Source organism: Amblyraja radiata, chromosome 30 (assembly GCF_010909765.2).
Source record: "Amblyraja radiata isolate CabotCenter1 chromosome 30, sAmbRad1.1.pri, whole genome shotgun sequence".
NCBI classification, from domain to species: Eukaryota; Metazoa; Chordata; class Chondrichthyes; order Rajiformes; family Rajidae; genus Amblyraja; species Amblyraja radiata.
The window spans coordinates 19,334,893-19,352,237 of NC_045985.1; the positions used below are offsets into that span (position 1 = coordinate 19,334,893).

At 46.3% G+C, this 17,345-nt stretch overlaps 1 long non-coding RNA gene across 1 annotated transcript; it reads left to right on the forward strand.

The window, feature by feature from the left end:
- The first annotated feature begins 14,923 nt into the window (after window positions 1-14,923).
- On the forward strand, window positions 14,924-16,153 carry LOC116989995. Its single transcript, XR_004416379.1, has 2 exons — window positions 14,924-15,025; window positions 15,977-16,153. It is a non-coding gene; the product is annotated as an uncharacterized LOC116989995 (long non-coding RNA).
- Window positions 16,154-17,345: the final 1,192 nt, after the last annotated feature.

Genomic DNA, 17,345 nt, shown 5'->3' on the forward strand with positions numbered 1-17,345 from the left:
GCTCGATTGTAATCATGTATTGTCTTTCTGCTATCTGGATAGCATGCAACAAAAACTTTTCATTGTACCTCGGTACACGTGACAATAAACTAAACTGAATAAACCTTTAAATCTAAATGCAGAAAGATGCATATTTAGTGTAATCTGAAAGGTAACTATTGAAGTATTGAGATGTCAGTGTTGTACCATTTTAACTCCCCTTCCCAATCCTACACTGACCTTTCTCCACTGTCAGAGTGAGGCCCAACGCAAATTGGAGGAACAGCATCTCACATTTTGCTTGGGCAGCTTAAACCCCAGCGGGTCAACGTTGAATTATAAAATTTTAAGTTACTTCTACCGACTGTCCACCCCCCACCCCCTCCCCACTTTCCCCATTCCTCCATCATAGTTCAATTAGTTCCATGGTTCACCACAATCTATCCCTCTTCAGATCACACCAACAATGGAGCTACCAGGCACCGCCCTACCTGTAGTAATTAGTGGCCGGCCCTGATCTTGTTTCACCTCCACCTCTTTACCCCCTCCTGCTCCCCATCCCTTACTTTCAGTCTGAAGAAGGGTCCCGACCCGAATCGTCACCTATCCTTTTTCTCCAGGGTTGCAGCCTGACCCGCTGAGTTACTCCAGCACTTAGAGCCATACTCATAGAGTCATAGTCTTACAGCACGGAAACAGGCTCTTCAGTCTAACTCGCCCACACCGGCCAACATGTCCATTCTACACTAGTTCCCCTGCCCGCATTTGGCCCATATTGCTCGTAACCTGTCTGATCCATGTACCGGTCCAAATGTCTCGTTAAAATGTTGCCCTGGCCCCTGCCTCCATTACCTCCTCCGGCAGCTCGTCCCATACGCCCACCACCCACTGCGTGAAAACGTTACCCTTCAGATTCTTATTAAATATTTGTGACAATCTGTGTTTATCTTGGGTATAAACCAGCATCTGCAGTTCTTTGTTTCGACATTGCAATTTAATTGCATGCATGTATAGGAGCAGGGAGGTTCCACTGCAGTTGTACAGGGTCTTGGTGAGACCACACCTGGAGTATTGCGTACAGTTTTGTTCTCCAAAACTGAGGAAGGCCATTATTGCCATAGAGAGAGTGCAGAGAAGGTTCACCAGACTGATTCCTGGGATGTCAGGACTTTCATATGAAGAAAGACTGGATAGACTCGGTTTGTACTCGCTAGAATTTAGGAGATTGAGGAGGGATCTTATAGAAACTTACACAATTCTTAAGGGGTTGGACAGGCTAGATGCAGGAAGATTGTTCCTGATGTGGGGTAAGTTCAGGACAAGGGGTCATAGCTTAAGGATAAGGGGGAAATCTTTTAGGAACGAGATGAGATAAACATTTTTCACACAGAGTGGTGAATCTCTGGAACTCTCTGCCACAGAGGTAGTTGAGGCCAGTTCATTGGCTATATTTAAGAGGGAGTTAGATGCGGCCCTTGTGGCTAAAGGGATCAGGGGGTATGGAGAGAAGGCAGGTACGGGATACTGAGTTGGATGATCAGCCATGATCATATTGAATGGCGGTGCAGGCTCAAAGGGCCGAATGACCTACTCCTGCACCTATTTTCTATGTTTCTATGTTTCTATGTTCAATAAGAGAAGTGAGTAGGTTAACTTTATTTTGAAATAAGAGCAGTAGTATTAGTAATGCTTTAGAAAGCAGAACAAAGAATAGTTGGGAGGTCGTTGGTGATGCCGCATTTAGAGTATTGTGTTCAGTTCTGGGCACCATTGTGTAGGAAAGATGTTGTCAAGCTGGAAATGGTACAGAGAAGATTTACCAGCATGTTGCCAGGACTAGAGGGTGTGAGCTACAGGGAGAGGCTGAGTAGGCTGGGTCTCTATTCCCTGGAGCGCAGGAGGATGAAGGGTGATCTTATAGAGGTGTATAAAATCATGAGAGCAATAGATCGGGTATAAGCTGCCAGAGGAAGTAGTTGAGGTTGATCCTGGGACTGTCCGGACATTTCAGAAGCAGTTAGACAGGTACATGGATAGGACAGGTTTGGAGGGTTATGGGCCAAACGCAGGCAGGTTGGATTGGTGTAGATGGGACATGTTGGCCGGTGTGGGCAAGTTGGGCTGAAGAGCCTGTTTCCACACTGTATCCCTTTATGACTCTAAGACTCTAATAACAGCACACAGGAACGGGCCACAATAGCCCACAATATTGTGGCCCACAATCTTCAGCCCACAATAGGTACAGTATTCCTTCCCGGGAATCTGAACCAACTGCATTTAGGATTCAATGCATGCATTAAATAGAGATATCACTAGGAATGAATAAGTGGATTTTCCATTTTCAGTAGTTCAGAAGAACAAACTTTCCGATTAATTGTGGAAAGAAGGAACAGCAGGCGCTGGTTTACACAAAAGGACCCAGAGTGCTGGAGTAACTCATTATGTCAGGCAGCATCTCGGGAACATGGATAGGTGACGTTTTCGGTTGGGACCCTTCTCCAGACAGTGTGGGGTTTGGTTGGTGGGGGGGAGGGGAAGAAAGCTGGAAGAGAAGAGGGTCAGGACAAAGCCTAGCACTAATATGCCCCCCTCCCCCTCTCCCTCCCCTTCCACCTACATTCCATCCTCCAGCTTCACAATTCGAGACTCTTCACTGCTTTTGTCTCACACCTTCTGTCCTCTCACCTTGGACATTTGTCACGTGGTCAGGCAGACGGTACAGATCTACAAGGACAAGGACAAACAGACTTAAAAACAGTTTTTACCCCACTGCTATAAAGGCACTAAATGTAGCCGCCAAGGAACGCAGGGGCGATACATACATACATGAAATCGACAGAAGGATGTAGGGCTGGGTGTTTATGCGTGCTATTTTTATGATATTTATTTTAGTTGTTTATCTTTTTAAATATTTTACTTTGTATGTATCGTTAGCTTTTAGAAATGTTTGAATGGTGCACTGACTGGCTGACATTTTTACAATTTCGTTGTACATGGTTCATGTTACAATGACAATAAAGAAACTATTCTATTCTATTCTATTCTATTCTATTCTACTTTCTCTGTACCTCCTCTCTCACCTCCACCCAGGGACCCCAGTATTCCTTCCCACCCCTTCCCCGCACCTCTCTCCGTAAGCTTTCTCCCCTCTGCACCTTCAGTCTGAAGTAGGGCGGCATTGTAGCGCAGTGTTAGAGTTGCTGCCTCACAGCGCCAGAGACCCTGGTTCGATCCTGACTGTGGGTGCTTGTCTGTATGGAGTTTGTACGTTCTCACCGTGGCTGCGTGGGTTTTCCCCGGGTGCTCCGGTTTCCCCCCCACTCTCCAAAGAAGTGCAGGTTTGCAGGTTAATTGGCTTCTGTAACTTGACCCCAGTGGGGGAGCTAGAATTAGTGTACGGGGTGATCGCTTGTCGTGATGGGCTCGGTGGGCCGCAGGGCCAGTTTCCACGCTGCATCTCTAAACTAAAGGGTCCCGACCCGAAACATCACCTATCCAAGTTCTCCAGAGATGCTGCCTGACCCACTGAGTTCACAATTTATAGGAGTAGAATTAGGCCATTCGGCACATCGAGTCTACTCCGCCATTCAATCATGCCTGATCTCTGCCACCTAATCCCATTTTCCTGCCTTCTCCCCATAACCATTGAAATCAATTCCTATCAAATATTTGTCTATCTCTGTCTTTACAATATCCACTGACTTGGCCTCCACAACCGTCTGTGGCAATAAGTTCCGCAGATTAACTACCCTCTGACTAAAGACGTTCCTCCTAACCGCCTTTTTAAAAGAGTGCCCCTTAATTGTGTGGCTATGTCCTCTGGTTCTAGACTCTTCCACCAGTGGAAACATCCTCTCCATCTATGTCCTTCATTATTCTGTAAGTTTCAATGAGGTCCCCCTCAACCTTCTAAATTCCAGCGAGTACAGGCCCAGTGCCGACAAATAAGACTCATCCTAGCAGGCAAAGCAGACCACTTCCAAAAGACGTGGTCTGCATTTATGGAACTATTACAAGCAAAAGGTGCAATAGTAATTTAAAATTTAAATGGTACCAGGATCTGGTATGAAATAATTAATTTTTTTAAATGGTATATCCTTTTTTGCGGAATTTTGTGTTATAATAGAGCGATTGTTTTTCCTTTTTTTTTTTCTTTTCCTTCTAGGGTCTTATTTCCTTTCTTTACTTCCTTCTCTAACTTTTTCCCTAAGGGGCTTTCTTTCCCCAACACTTTCCTGCTCCTTCACGACTCTTGCTCACTTTCCTTACTTCTTTTATTTCTATCTTTTTTAAAGCTCGAAAAACGAAGTGGTACAACAAATGTAATAAGATATATCTGATGTGTATTATTGTAATTTACTGTACTTCTAATAAAATTAAAATTAAAAAATTAAAAAAATTGTGTGGCTATGTCCTCTGGTCCTAGATTCTTCCACCAGTGGAAACATCCTCTCCATCTATGTCCTTCATTATTCTGTAAGTTTCAATGCGGTCCCCCTCAACCTTCTAAACTCCAGCGAGTAGAGGCCCAGTGCCGACAAACGCTCATCACATGCTAACCCACTCATTCCTGGAATCATTCCTATAAACCTCCTCTGGACCCTCTCCAGAGCCGGCACATTCTTCCTCAGATATAGTCCCCAAATTTCCTCACAGCACTCCAAATGCGGCCTGACTAATGCCTTATAGAGCCTCAGCATTACATCTGTGTTTGTGTAAATTTCACAGAGATACTCCAGCACTTTGTGTCCTTTTGCATATTAGATAGCCAGTGCTCTATCCCATGCAGTAACAATCTATTTATATTCACAGGGTGCTACATGGGGGCTCAATTGGATCTAATAAATTGTGCTTCGAACCCTGATATGGGTAAGTATTATTTTTGGTGCATGCGATTTCTGTGAGCCGACTGTCTCCCATGCTGAAATTTTGCAAAGAGCAAAAACAAAAAAATGCGACTTCTGTGCAGGGAGAATGGCGGCACGATGGCACTGCGGCAGAGTTGCTGCCTCACAGCGCCAGAGTCCTGGGTTCAATCCTGACCTCGGGTGCTGTCTGTACAGAGTTTGCACATTCTCACTGTGAGCGGGTGGGTTTACTCAAGGTGCTCCGGTTTCATCCCATGTCCCAAGGAGTTGCAGGTTTGTAGGTTTATCGGCTTTGTCAAAAAAAATTGTCTCTACCCAAGACTGCAAACTCCTCGATGGTGAAATCAGCAGGCGATGGAGCGTCGATCCCAGGCAAGGGATCATAGGCTCCGATGGTAAGTCCACGGCCTCTCGGTGAGGCTCACAGTCTGTCCCGACCAAGGCCGCCAGCTCCATGAGGTTAGGCCGCAGAGCGACCGGACATACGATCCAGAAAACAATCGCATCTTCGGCAAGGTAAGAGATTGAAAAACAGTTTCCCTGCTCCCCCACTTCCCACATAAAACAAAACAGGGAACATTAAAACAAACTTTTAAAACACATCAAAAATAACAACAATTAGGCGAAAAGACAGATAGGCGGTTGGTGAGGCTGCCATGCTGTGGCGCCCCCTGGTGGTATCATGGTCACGTGCGCCAATGTGAAAAAACAATCAGCAGGAAAGACAATGAATGATTATGATCGAGACGTCCACAGTGTAGAGATAAGCGATAAAAGGAATAACCTCAAGGAACTGCAGATGCTGGTTTGTAAAAAAAAAAAGACGCAAAGTGCTGGAGTAACTCTGCGGGTCGGGCAACATCTCTGGAGAACATGGAGAAGACCCGAAATGTTACCCATCCATACAGCATGGACAATATGAAACACCTCTCACTATCTGCATTGAACTCCATAGTGGAATGCAATGGAAAATAGTAAATATTGTAATTTTGACTATATATATTTTTTTAGTATATGTTTTTATTTATATACATTAGTAAAGTCGTAATTGGGCGACAAGGTGGCGCAGCGGTAGAGTTGCTGCCTCCAGCACCAGTGACCCGGGTTCCATCCTGAACTCCGGTTCTCATTGTCCAGTTAAAAACATAGAAAAGAGGTACAGGAGGAGGCTATTCGGCCCTTCGAGCCAGCACCGCCATTCATTGTGATCATGGCTGATCATCCCCTATCAATAACCCGTGCCTGCCTTCTCCCCATATCCCTTGACTCCACTAGACCCTAGAGCTCCATCTAACTCTCTCTTAAATCCATCCAGTGACTTGGCCTCCACTGCCCTCTGTGGCAGGGAATTCCATAAATTCACAACTCTCCGGTGAAAAAGTTTTTTTTCACCTCAGTCTTAAATGACCTCCCCTTTATCTAAGACTGGCCCTTGGTTCTGGACTCGCCCAACATTGGGGACATTTTTCCTGCATCTAGCTTGTCCACTCCTTTTATAACTTCATATGTTTCTACAAGAACCCCTTCATCCTTCTAAACTCCAGTGAATACAAGCGTAGCCTTTTCAATCTTTCCTCGTTTGACAGTCCCGCCATCCCAGGGTTCAATCTTGTGAACCTACGTTGCACTGCCTCTATCACAAGGATGTCCTTCCTCAAATTAGGAGACCAAAACTGTACACAATACTCCAGATGTGGTCTCACCAGAGCCCTATACAACTGCAGAAGAACCTCTTTCCTCCTATACTGAAATCCTCTTGTTATGAAGGCCAACATTCCATTAGCTTTCTTCACTGCCTGCTGTACCTTTCTTCACTGCCTGCTGTACCCTTTCTACAGGGGGACGGTGGAGTCTGTACTCACATACTGCATAAATACGTGGTACTCCACCTGCAACTGCTCGGACAGGAAGGCTCTGAAGAGGGCAGTGAGGGGAGCAGAGAGGATCATTGGCGTCTCCCTACCCTCAGTACAAGAACTGTTCTAGAGCCGCTGTCTGAAAAAAGCTCAGAGAATTGCTAAGGAGAAACTGCACCCCCTCCACACACACCTGGATCTCCTGCCATCAGGCAAGAGATATCACAGCATCAAAGCCCGGACTACAAGACTGCTAAACAGCTTCCTGCCACAGGCTGTGAGGCTGCTAAACAGTCACTCTGTACTCACAGTCACCTGATTCTGCGGCTTGGCACGGACACTTTAATAACTGGCACTGGCCACTTTAATAACTGGCACTGGCCACTCAAATCAGCTGCCCCGGACATTTTTATGATTGGTTTTACTGTATTTTAACGTTGTTGTTTTACCTGCTTTTAACTATTTATACTGTTCCATCAGGGATCTGATTGTTTTTAGTGTTATTATGTGTGAAATGTTTTAAATTTCATGTGCGTTGCTCCGGTATTCCCTGGGAAACGTCTTTTCATTTTGCACTGTACCGCTGTTGCTTGCAAGATGACAATAAAGGTTGATGGATTGATTGATACCTGCACGCCAACTTTCAGTGACTGGTGTACAAGGATGCCCAGGTCTCGCTGTACCTCCCCCTTACCTAACCTAACGCCATTGAGATAATAATCTGCCCCCATGTTTTAGACGCCAAAGTGGACCTCACATTTATCTATATTATACTGCATCTGCCACGCATCTGCCCACTCACTCAACCTGTCCAGGTCACCCTGCAACCTCCTAACATCCTCTTCACAGTTCACACTGCCACCCAGCTTTGTGTCATTTTGTATGTTCTGCCCGTGACCACGTAGGGGTTTCCTCCGGGTGCTCCGGTTTCCTCCCACATCCCAATGTCGTGCAGGTTTGTAGGTTTGTGAATTGTCCCTTGTGTGCGTGTGTGTAGGAAAATGCAAGTGTGCAGGGTTCGCTGGTTGGCGCGGACTAGGTGGACTGAACGGCCAGCTTCCGAGCTGTACCTCTAAACTAAAATTATATATTATTTTTCTTTGAAAGTGGACGAATGTGGTTTTTTTTTCTCCAGACTGTTCCATTCACCAAACGTTAATCCAGATGAAGGTGTGCTTTAAACCTGCTCTGTTCAAGCTGTACGATTATCTCGGTAAGTGGATCACAGTCTAACAGTCATAAACTCATAAGGAATAGGAGTAGAATTAGGGCATTCATCCCATCAGGTCTACTCCACCATTCAATCATGGCTGATCTGACTCTCCCACCCAACCTCATTCTCTTGCCTTCTCCCGGTAACCCCATAACTAAATGAAACTGAAATAAACTAAACCAAATGTAAGATGTACACAAAGTGCTGGAGTAATTCATTGGGTCTGGCAGCATCTCTGGAGAAAAGGGATGGGTGATGTTTTTGGTCGGGATCCTTCTTCAGACTGAAAGTGGAGGGGAGGGAACTGGAGGTTGGAAAAGGCCAGAACAAAGCAGGGCCGGCAACAGTTGACCAAGGATGGCCCATTGTTGGCTGGGGAAGAGGATATTACGAAGAGATACATGGATGTAAACAGTGGAACTAGTAGAATGAGTAGGATGGGGGGGGGGGGGGGGGTGTGAGGAGAGGAAATGCAGGGCATTACTTTAAATTAGAGTAATCAACATTCATACCACTGGAAATACACAAAGTGCTGGAGTAACTCAGTGGGACAGGCAGCATCTCTGGAGAAAATGTACAGGTGACGTTTCGGGTCGAGACCCTTCTTCAGAATGAGAGCCAGGGGAAAGGGGAATGGGGAGATATGGACAGTATGGGGAATAGAATGAATGAATGTTTATTGGCCAAGTTTTCACATACAAGGAATTTGCCTTGGTGCTCCTCCCGTAAATGTCAACATGACACACATTGACAGTTAGGAATGACACATAATACATTAAATATTAATAATAAAACATTATTGATTCATAGAATCAGAATCATAGAGTCGACAGCACAGAAACATGCCCCTAAACCCACTGCCTCAATGCTAGCCACCATGAATGAGAACAGTACCGCAGAGGAACTAATTCTTCAAAATGAAGTGGGCGGCAAGGTTTAATTGGATATGTGCCTTCTTTATCTCTTTTGCAGATGAACCTGATTATCCTGTCCAGAGCAGCAAAACCACTCGTGGTGAGTTCAATTCATGTTCATCAGTACTAGGAGCAGAATTCAGCCCATCAACTCTACTCCGCCATTCAATCATGGCTGATCTATCTTTCCCTCCCAACCCCATTCTCCTGCCTTCTTCCCGTAACCCCTGACAAACAGGCACTCCGGTTCCCTCCCACACCCCAAAGACGTGCAGGTTGGTAGGATAAGGTCTCCCCAATCCCCCCCCCCCCCCCCACCCCACGTGAATTGCCGCTAATGCCCATGGAGTGGACAAAGGGATAGAAACATAGAAACATAGAAAATAGGTTGCATGAGTAGGTCATTTGGCCCTTCGAGCCTGCACCGCCGTTCAATATGATCATGGCTGATCATCCAACTCAGTATCCTGTACCTGCCTTCTTTCCATACCCCCTAATTCCTTTAGCCACAAGGGCCACATCTAACTCCCTCTTAAATATAGCCAATGAACTGGCCTCGACTACCTTCTGTGGCAGAGAATTCCACAGATTCACCACTCTCTGTGTGAAAAAAGTTTTTCTCATCTCGGTCCTAAAAGACCTCCCCCTTATCCTTAAACTGTGACCCTTGTTCTGGATTTCCCCAACTTCGGGAACAATCTTCCTGCATCTAGCCTGTCCAACCCCTTACGAATTTTGTACGTTTCTATAAGATCCCCCCTCAATCTTCTAAATTCTCGCGAGATAGAAGGGATAGAAGTGTTTGCCACGGTGGCGCAGCGGTAGAAAGTTGCTGCATCACAGCGCCAGAGACCCGGGTTCGATTCTGACAGCGGGTGCTGTCTGCACGGAGTTTGCACGTTCTCCCCGTGACCTGCGTGGGTTTTCCCTGGGTGCTCTGGTTTCCTCCCACATTCCAAAACGTGCAGGTTTGCAGGCCAATTGTATTTGGTTAAAATTGTATATCGTCCCTAATGTATGGGATAGTGCTAGTGTACGGGGATAGCTGGTCGGCATGGACTCAGTGGGCTGAATGGCCTGTTTCCACGCTATATCTATGAACTAAAGCATGTTGAGGTAAAATGCCTGCTTTTCTGCTGTATGTGATGGTGATTGATGCTTTAAAAATCACCTTTCTCCTTTATATGTACAGATTTTTTGGAGTGCTCGATAGATCTGTGGTTTGATGAAATGAAACCCTGTGTTGATGTTTCTGAATCGCTGTGGATGAATGGTAAGAACGTTTTGTTTTGCAGAAGTGTTTATTGAACAGGGGCGGCACAGTGGCGCAGCAGTAGAGTTGCTGCCTCACAGCGCTTACAGCGCCAGAGACCCGGGTTCGATCCCGACTACGGGTGCTGTCTTGTATGTTCTTCAGTTTCCTCCCACACTCCAAAGGCCTGCAGGTTTGTAGGTTAATTGGCTTGGTATCAATGTAAAGTGTCCCGAGTGTGTGTAGGATAGTGTTAATGTGCGGGGATCGCTGGCCAGTGTGGACTCAGTGGGCCGAAGGGCCTGTTTCTGCGCTGTATCTCTAAATTAAACTAAACAAAACAGTCTGAAGAAATCCCAACAATATCGCAAAAACCAAGGTCATCGTTTCGCTGACCATCACCGCTCAGTCCATCTAGGTCTCCCGGTTGCTGTACACTTTAATTTCCCCTCCCAGTCCCACACTGACCTTTCTATCCTGGGCCTCCTCCACTGTCAGAGTGAGGCCCACACAAAGTGGAGGAACAGCACCTTATATTTTGCATGGGCAGCTTACAACCCAGCGGTATGAACATTCACTTCTCTAACTTCAAGTCACGCTTGTTTTCCCTCTCTCTCCATCCCTCTGCATCTTAGTTCTCCGACTAGTTTCACAGTCCTCTTGATTAATTTTACTGATTCTATGTATTATTGTCACCTTCCCCTCAGCTAACAATGAACCATTCGATCTTTCCTTGCACATCGTCACACGTTGATCTGTAATTTTCACACCTTACCCTTCCATATCTCTGTGTCTCCCTCTCCCCTGACTCTCAGCCTAAAGAAGGGTCCTAACCCGAAACGTCACCCATTCCTTCTCTCCTGAGATGCTGCCCGTCCCGCTGAGTTACTCCAGAATTTTGAGTCGTTCTCTTGACACAAAACATCACTTGTCCATTCACTCCACAGCTGCTGTCTCCAGCACCTTGTATGTTGTTATTTTTGACAATTCCGTGTGAGGGGAGAGGGCTGGGACCTCTGACCCAGCAACAAAGCCATTTTTCTCAGTTCCAAGACAAATTCTCCCAGTGCAACAAGGGAATTTGCAGATAAATTTTCCTTGACCAGGGGAAATCCAGTCATAGATTCATGTATTCATAGGGCCATAGTCATACAGGATCTGGATCGATTGGCCGGGTGGGCAGAGGAATGGTTGATGAAATATAACACAGAGGTTGCATTTTGGGGCGTCGAACAAGGGCAGGTTGCACACAGTGAACGTTAGGCCTCTGGGTAGTGTTGTAGAGCAGAGGGATCTAGGAGGGAGTGCAGGCACATGATTCCTTGAAGGTCGAGTCGCAGGTAGATAAGGTGGTCTAAAAGGCTTTGGCACTTTGGCCTTCATCAGTCATAGTATTGAATATGGAAGTTGGGAGGTCATGCTGCGGTTGTATAAGATGCTGGTGAGACTCCATATAGAATATTGTGTTCAGTTCTGCCACCATGTTATAGGAAAGATATTGGCAACTTTGAAAGGGGTCAGAAAAGATTTTCGAGGATGTTGCCAGGATTAGAGGGTGTGAGCTAAGGGGAGAGGTTGAGTAGGCTGGAGCGCAGGAGGATGAGGGTGATCTTATAGAGCTGTACAAAATCATGAGAGGAATAGATTGGGTATAAGCTGCCAGAGGAAATAGTTGAGACTGGGACTGTCCCAACATTTCAGAATCAGTTAGACAGGTACATGGATAGGACAGGCTTAGTTTAGTTTAGAGATACAGCGCAGAAACAGGCCCTTGTGTTTAGTTAGAACAGATCGGGTAGATGCACAGATTGCACATAGTGTTTAGATAGGAACAGATTGGGTAGATGTACAGAGTCCCTTGCCCAGAGTAAGGCAATCGAGGACCAGAGGACACAGGTTCAAGGTGAAGGGGAAAAGATATAAAAGGAATCCGAGGAGTAAAATTTTCACACAGAGGGTGGTGAGTGTATGGAACATGCTGCCAGAGGAGGAAGTTGAGGCTGGGACTATCCCAACGTTTAAGAAACAGTTGGACAGGTACATGGAGAGGACAGGTTTGGAAGGATATCGACCAAACTCGGGCAGGTGGGACTAGTGTAGCTGGGACATTGTTGGCTGGTGTGGGCAAGTTGGGGCAAAGGGCCTGTTTCCACACTGCATCACTCTATGACGATGACTCTATAGAGTCATGGAGTTATAGATAGATAGATAGAAGACTTTATTGTCACATGTGACATCACAATGAAATCCTTTGCTTGCATACTTTGCTAAGGAATGCAAATAGTAGCCTATAAAGGGCGTATACAAATTTACACCTCCCCCCCACGCCATGTCCCCATTTGTACTTCACCCCCCCACCTCACCACGGTCCCCCCACTCCAGGTCCCCCATTGTTCTTCCCCCTCCCTCACGGCAGTCGCCCTTTGCCGGGTCCTCCTTTGTTCCTTCTCCCGGCAGCGGCGTCGTCACTTCCACGTGTTCCATCCTCATACGTCGGTCGACTCCATTGCCGACCTCTCCACTAATGCCACCGAGTCCACTGTGGACACCTCCGTGGCCACAGTCATCGAGTCATTGTCAGATGCATAGAGCCATATAGCCACAGAGTGTTAGAGTCACAGAATCACAGAGATCCTGTGTGTTCACCTAAACTATTCCTCTCATGATTTTATACATCTCTATAAGATCACCCTTCACCATCCTGCACTCTAAGGATTAGTCATATCGACGCACACACCCACATACATACACATAAAAACAAACAAACAATAATAGTTGAAAAAGACCAAACCAATGCCAGCCTATGTAGTCTATGAGATTAATTGGATGTTGTAGTGTTTGATAGCCTGATGGTAGCAATGTTACAAAATGTTGAGATTTTATAAATCAAGTCTGTAATTTATCCCCTCAGATAAAGCATAAAAATAAGTTTAATTTGACACCTAATTCACTTTCATATCTTCAGTATTGAAAAAGTTATGGCCATTTTCATACTTGGATATTAGCATCTTGTACCCTATTGCTTTTTCATTGACTTAACACAAAAGCTGTGATCGAGAACAGTCAAAAGCCCATAACTTTCTTAAAAATTAAGAGAACTGAAATAAATATTTAGTTATTATAGATTGAAGCATTGTGAAACAAATATGAAACAATCTTACTTATATGACTTGAAATTAAAGCATATAATTAGTTAGTTACCTAATTGTAGCTAATTACAAAATTCAATTACTAGATCTAAACATCTATCCATTTCTTAAGAATAGATTAACATTTTTAAATAGCCTAAGTGAAATAACATTCACACAAGAATTCACAATATAACATAACTTTTAAATCTCATTGTCATGGGTTTATAGGCCAAGGAAGGAATTTAATGTTTAATACCTGTAAATTAATGGCCATTTAAATCAGCTTGCGAGTGGGATTTTCTGGAACGCGACCATTTGGAACGTTGAAGTTGCGGTGTATTTAATCCCCCATATCGGCAGCAAATACACTGCTGGTTCGTTCGGGGGAAAAAATCAATGTTTCGCAACTTAAAATGTGAATTAAATCGATCTGAAGAAACACTTACATAAAAATAAACTACTTTCTTTTACCTGTCCCCTACGTAAAATCCACCCTCGTTGTCGTCGTTGATGGCTTCAGAAGCTGATTTTAAAATCACTCCAGCGAATAACTTGTTGGGCGAATTTTTTTTTAAAACACACAGAACGGCCGTCGGAACGATTCCTCAGCCAAAACCTGCACTCCAACAAAATATAATCCAGGACCAGGAGTGCGAAACCAGGAGTTTTTACCCCGCTTTTTGGTCACTTGATCGAATTAATTTGGAAGGTACAGCAGGAAAACAGGCCCTTCGGCCCAGCGAGTCCACGCCGATCATCGATCGCATGTTCACACACTAGTTCCACATTATCCCACTTTCTCATCCATTCCCAACACACTGGGGGGGAATTTACAGAGGGCCGATTAACCTACAAACCCACACGTCTTTGTGATGTGGGGGGAAACCAGGGCACCCGGAGGAAACCCACGCAGTCACAGGGAGAAAGTACAAACTCCACACATATATACAGTACCCGAGGTCAGGATGGAACCTGGGTCTCTGGCACTATAAGGCACAGTGATCCATTGGTGGAACCGTTGCCTCATAACTCCAGAGACCCGGGTTCGATCCTGATCTCGGGTGCTGTGTATGTGTGTGGAGTTGACACGTTCTCCCTGTGACAAGTGAGTTTCCTCCGGTGTGCTTCCACATCTAAAGAAGAGGGAATGCCCAGAGTTTGATTCGTCCTTGATTATGCTGCTGGCCTTGCTGAGGCTGCCTGAGGTGTAGATGGAGTTAATGGAAGGGAGGTTGGTCTGTGTGATGGTCTGGGCTGCTGGCCTTGCCGAGGCAGCGTGAGGTGTAGATGGAGTCGGTGGAAGGGAGGTTGGTCTGTGTGATGGTCTGGGCTGCGTCCACAATTTGCTGCAATTTCTTGCGGTCGTGGACGGAGCTGTTCACAAAGCAAGCTGAGATAAAGATGTATCTCAGGTGTATCTGTAGAAGTTGGTGAGAGTTGTCGTGAAGGAGTGCTGTATTGGGGATCAAGTTGGGTGGGTAGTGGGGGAGGTGTAGGGGGTGGGGGGGGATGCATGAGGCTGGGTCCACAATGTATCTCAAAAATGCATGGGAAAGGGTCTCGACCCGAAACGTTACCCACCCCTTCTCTCCAGAGATGCTGCCTGTTTCACTGAGTTACTCCTGCTATTTGTGACCACCATTGAACGATGGACGACATTAATTGTGTTGGATGCACTTGGTTTCTGCAATGATTCTGTCCCTTATTTCACTTCAGATGCAGATGTGTTGACTTGCATCTTCGAAACCATCACATCCTCCATGAAAGAATGTCGGGCCATTCACGCCCATCACATGAAGGTTGAACTTTAAGGTAATGTGTACCTGGTCCAGGATCATGTCATAACAAGCATTTTGTCCTAAATTTACATGTTAACTGGAAAAGGTTTACAGAGAAGATTTATGAGAATGCTGCCAAGACTTGACAGCCTGAGCTATAGGGGGAGGTTGGGCAGGCTAGGACTTTATTCCTTGGAAAGCAGGAGGATGAGGGATGATCCTATAGAGGTGTACAAAATCATAAAAGCAATAGGTCTTGTAAACGCACAGAGTCTCTTGCCCAGAGTAGGGGAATCGAGAACCAGGGGACATAGGTTTAAGATGAGGGAGGAAAGATTTAATAGGAATCTGAGGGGTAATTTCTTCACACAAAATGTGGTGGGTGTGTGGAATAAGCTGCCGGACGAGGTATTTGAGTCGGGTACAATTGCAACGTTTAAGAAGCATTTAAGAAGCAGTTTCTTCCCAGCTGTTATCAGGCAACTGAATCATTCTACCACACCAGAGAGCAGTCCTGAACTACTATCTAACTCTCTGATGACCCTCAGACTATCCTTGATTAGACTTTGCTGGCTATACCTTGCACTAAACGCAATTTGTTTATCATGTATCTGTACACTATAAATGGATCAATTGTAATATCTTTCTGCTGACTGGTTAGCACGCAACAAAAGCTTTTCACTGTACCTCGTTACACGTGACAATAAACTAAACTAAACTAAAACTAAACTAAACTGAACCAGACAGATAGATGGATCGGACATAAGTTTAAAGTGCGAGGGGCTGTAAGCAATGTAAGGCAGTAACTTCACCACTGTGGCACCATGCCGTCCCAAGTATAACAGCAGTTGGATCTCCTGCAGTTGCAGGGCAGGGTACCTGGGGAGGAGGTGGGTTGGGTGGGAAGGGATGAGTTAACCAGGGAGGTGCATACACATCAGGGAGTATCATGGTAATAATATGTTTTTTAATTATCTTTGAACAGGCTGCTTGCAGGACCATTGTCAAAGCTGTAAGTCCTTCCTCTTCAGCACGAGGCTGCTTTGTGATCATCCAATTCCTGCAGGAAACAACCTCTGGATAAAACAGCATCGCATCGTTCCATTGGCCTGAAAATCGCTTCTTTGCAAATCTATCCTCTACCCACAGAATGCGCTTGTTTTGAAATTAGTTCAGTTTAGTTTAGCGATACAGCGCGGAAACAGCCCTTCGGCCCATCGAGTCCACACCAACCAGCGATCCCCGCACATTAACACAATCCTACACACACTTGGGATAATTTACAATTTACCGAGGCAAATCAACCTGCAAACCTTTGCACGTCTTTGGAGTGTGGGAGGAAACCCGAGCACTCGGAGAAAACCCACGCAGTTCACGGGGAGAACGTACAAACTCCGTACAGACTGCACCCATAGTCGGGATCAAACCCGGGTCCCTGGCGCTCTAATGCAGCAACTCTACCGCTGCGCCACCGTGCCGCCCCTTAAATAAGAGCAATGAGTGCGAGGGGTGGGGAAGGGGAACGGGATTGGGGGGAGGTGGGGGGCTGGGATGGGGGAACGCGATGGAGGGGTGGGTGTAGGGTCAATGTCTACATTTAGCCTTCTCTCAACACACCGTTCTGTGCTGCCCCCTCCCCCTCTCTGTATAGTTGGGATGGGGAGGAGGTAGAATGACCTAACTAACTCCATCACCTCCTCCCGTTCCCTCACTCCAACTCACTCCACGTCCCTCCACCTCTCTCTCACCCCTCCCCCAAACTCCCACCACTGTCCCCTCCTCCCCTACCTCTCCTTCACTTAACTCCATATCCCTTTCTCCACCTCCTCAGATCCCTCAGATCCCCCAACCCATCCCTCCCCCTCCCAGCCCTCCTCCTCCCCTCCTTCAACAACCTGCCCTCCCTCTAACTTCATCCCTCCCCATTAACCGTCTAACACCCACTCTCCTTCTAAATTCCCTGTCCCTCCCTCCCCCCCCCTCCTCCTACCTCTCCCTCCCCTCCCTTCACCTCCCCCCAACATCCTCCTGGACCCTCTCTCCTCCGCCCTCCCATCCTCCTCTCCACCCTCTACCTCTCCCTTCCCCTTCCTTGAACGCCCCACACCCCACCCTCCCTTTTCTTGCACACTCAACCACCTCTCTCCTCCTCCCTCACTCCCTCCCTTCCTCCCCTCCCCTCCCTCCCCTCTCCCTCCCCTCTTCCACCACACTCCCCCACCTCCCTCTGACCCTACAGCCCCTGCAGTGCCGCCCTCCCTCCAGTTTAACCCTGTGACTCGACTTTAAATGCGTTGAAAATGCCGACTCCTCTAATAACAATTTGCTAAGTTCGCTGTTTCTGCATCTTGATT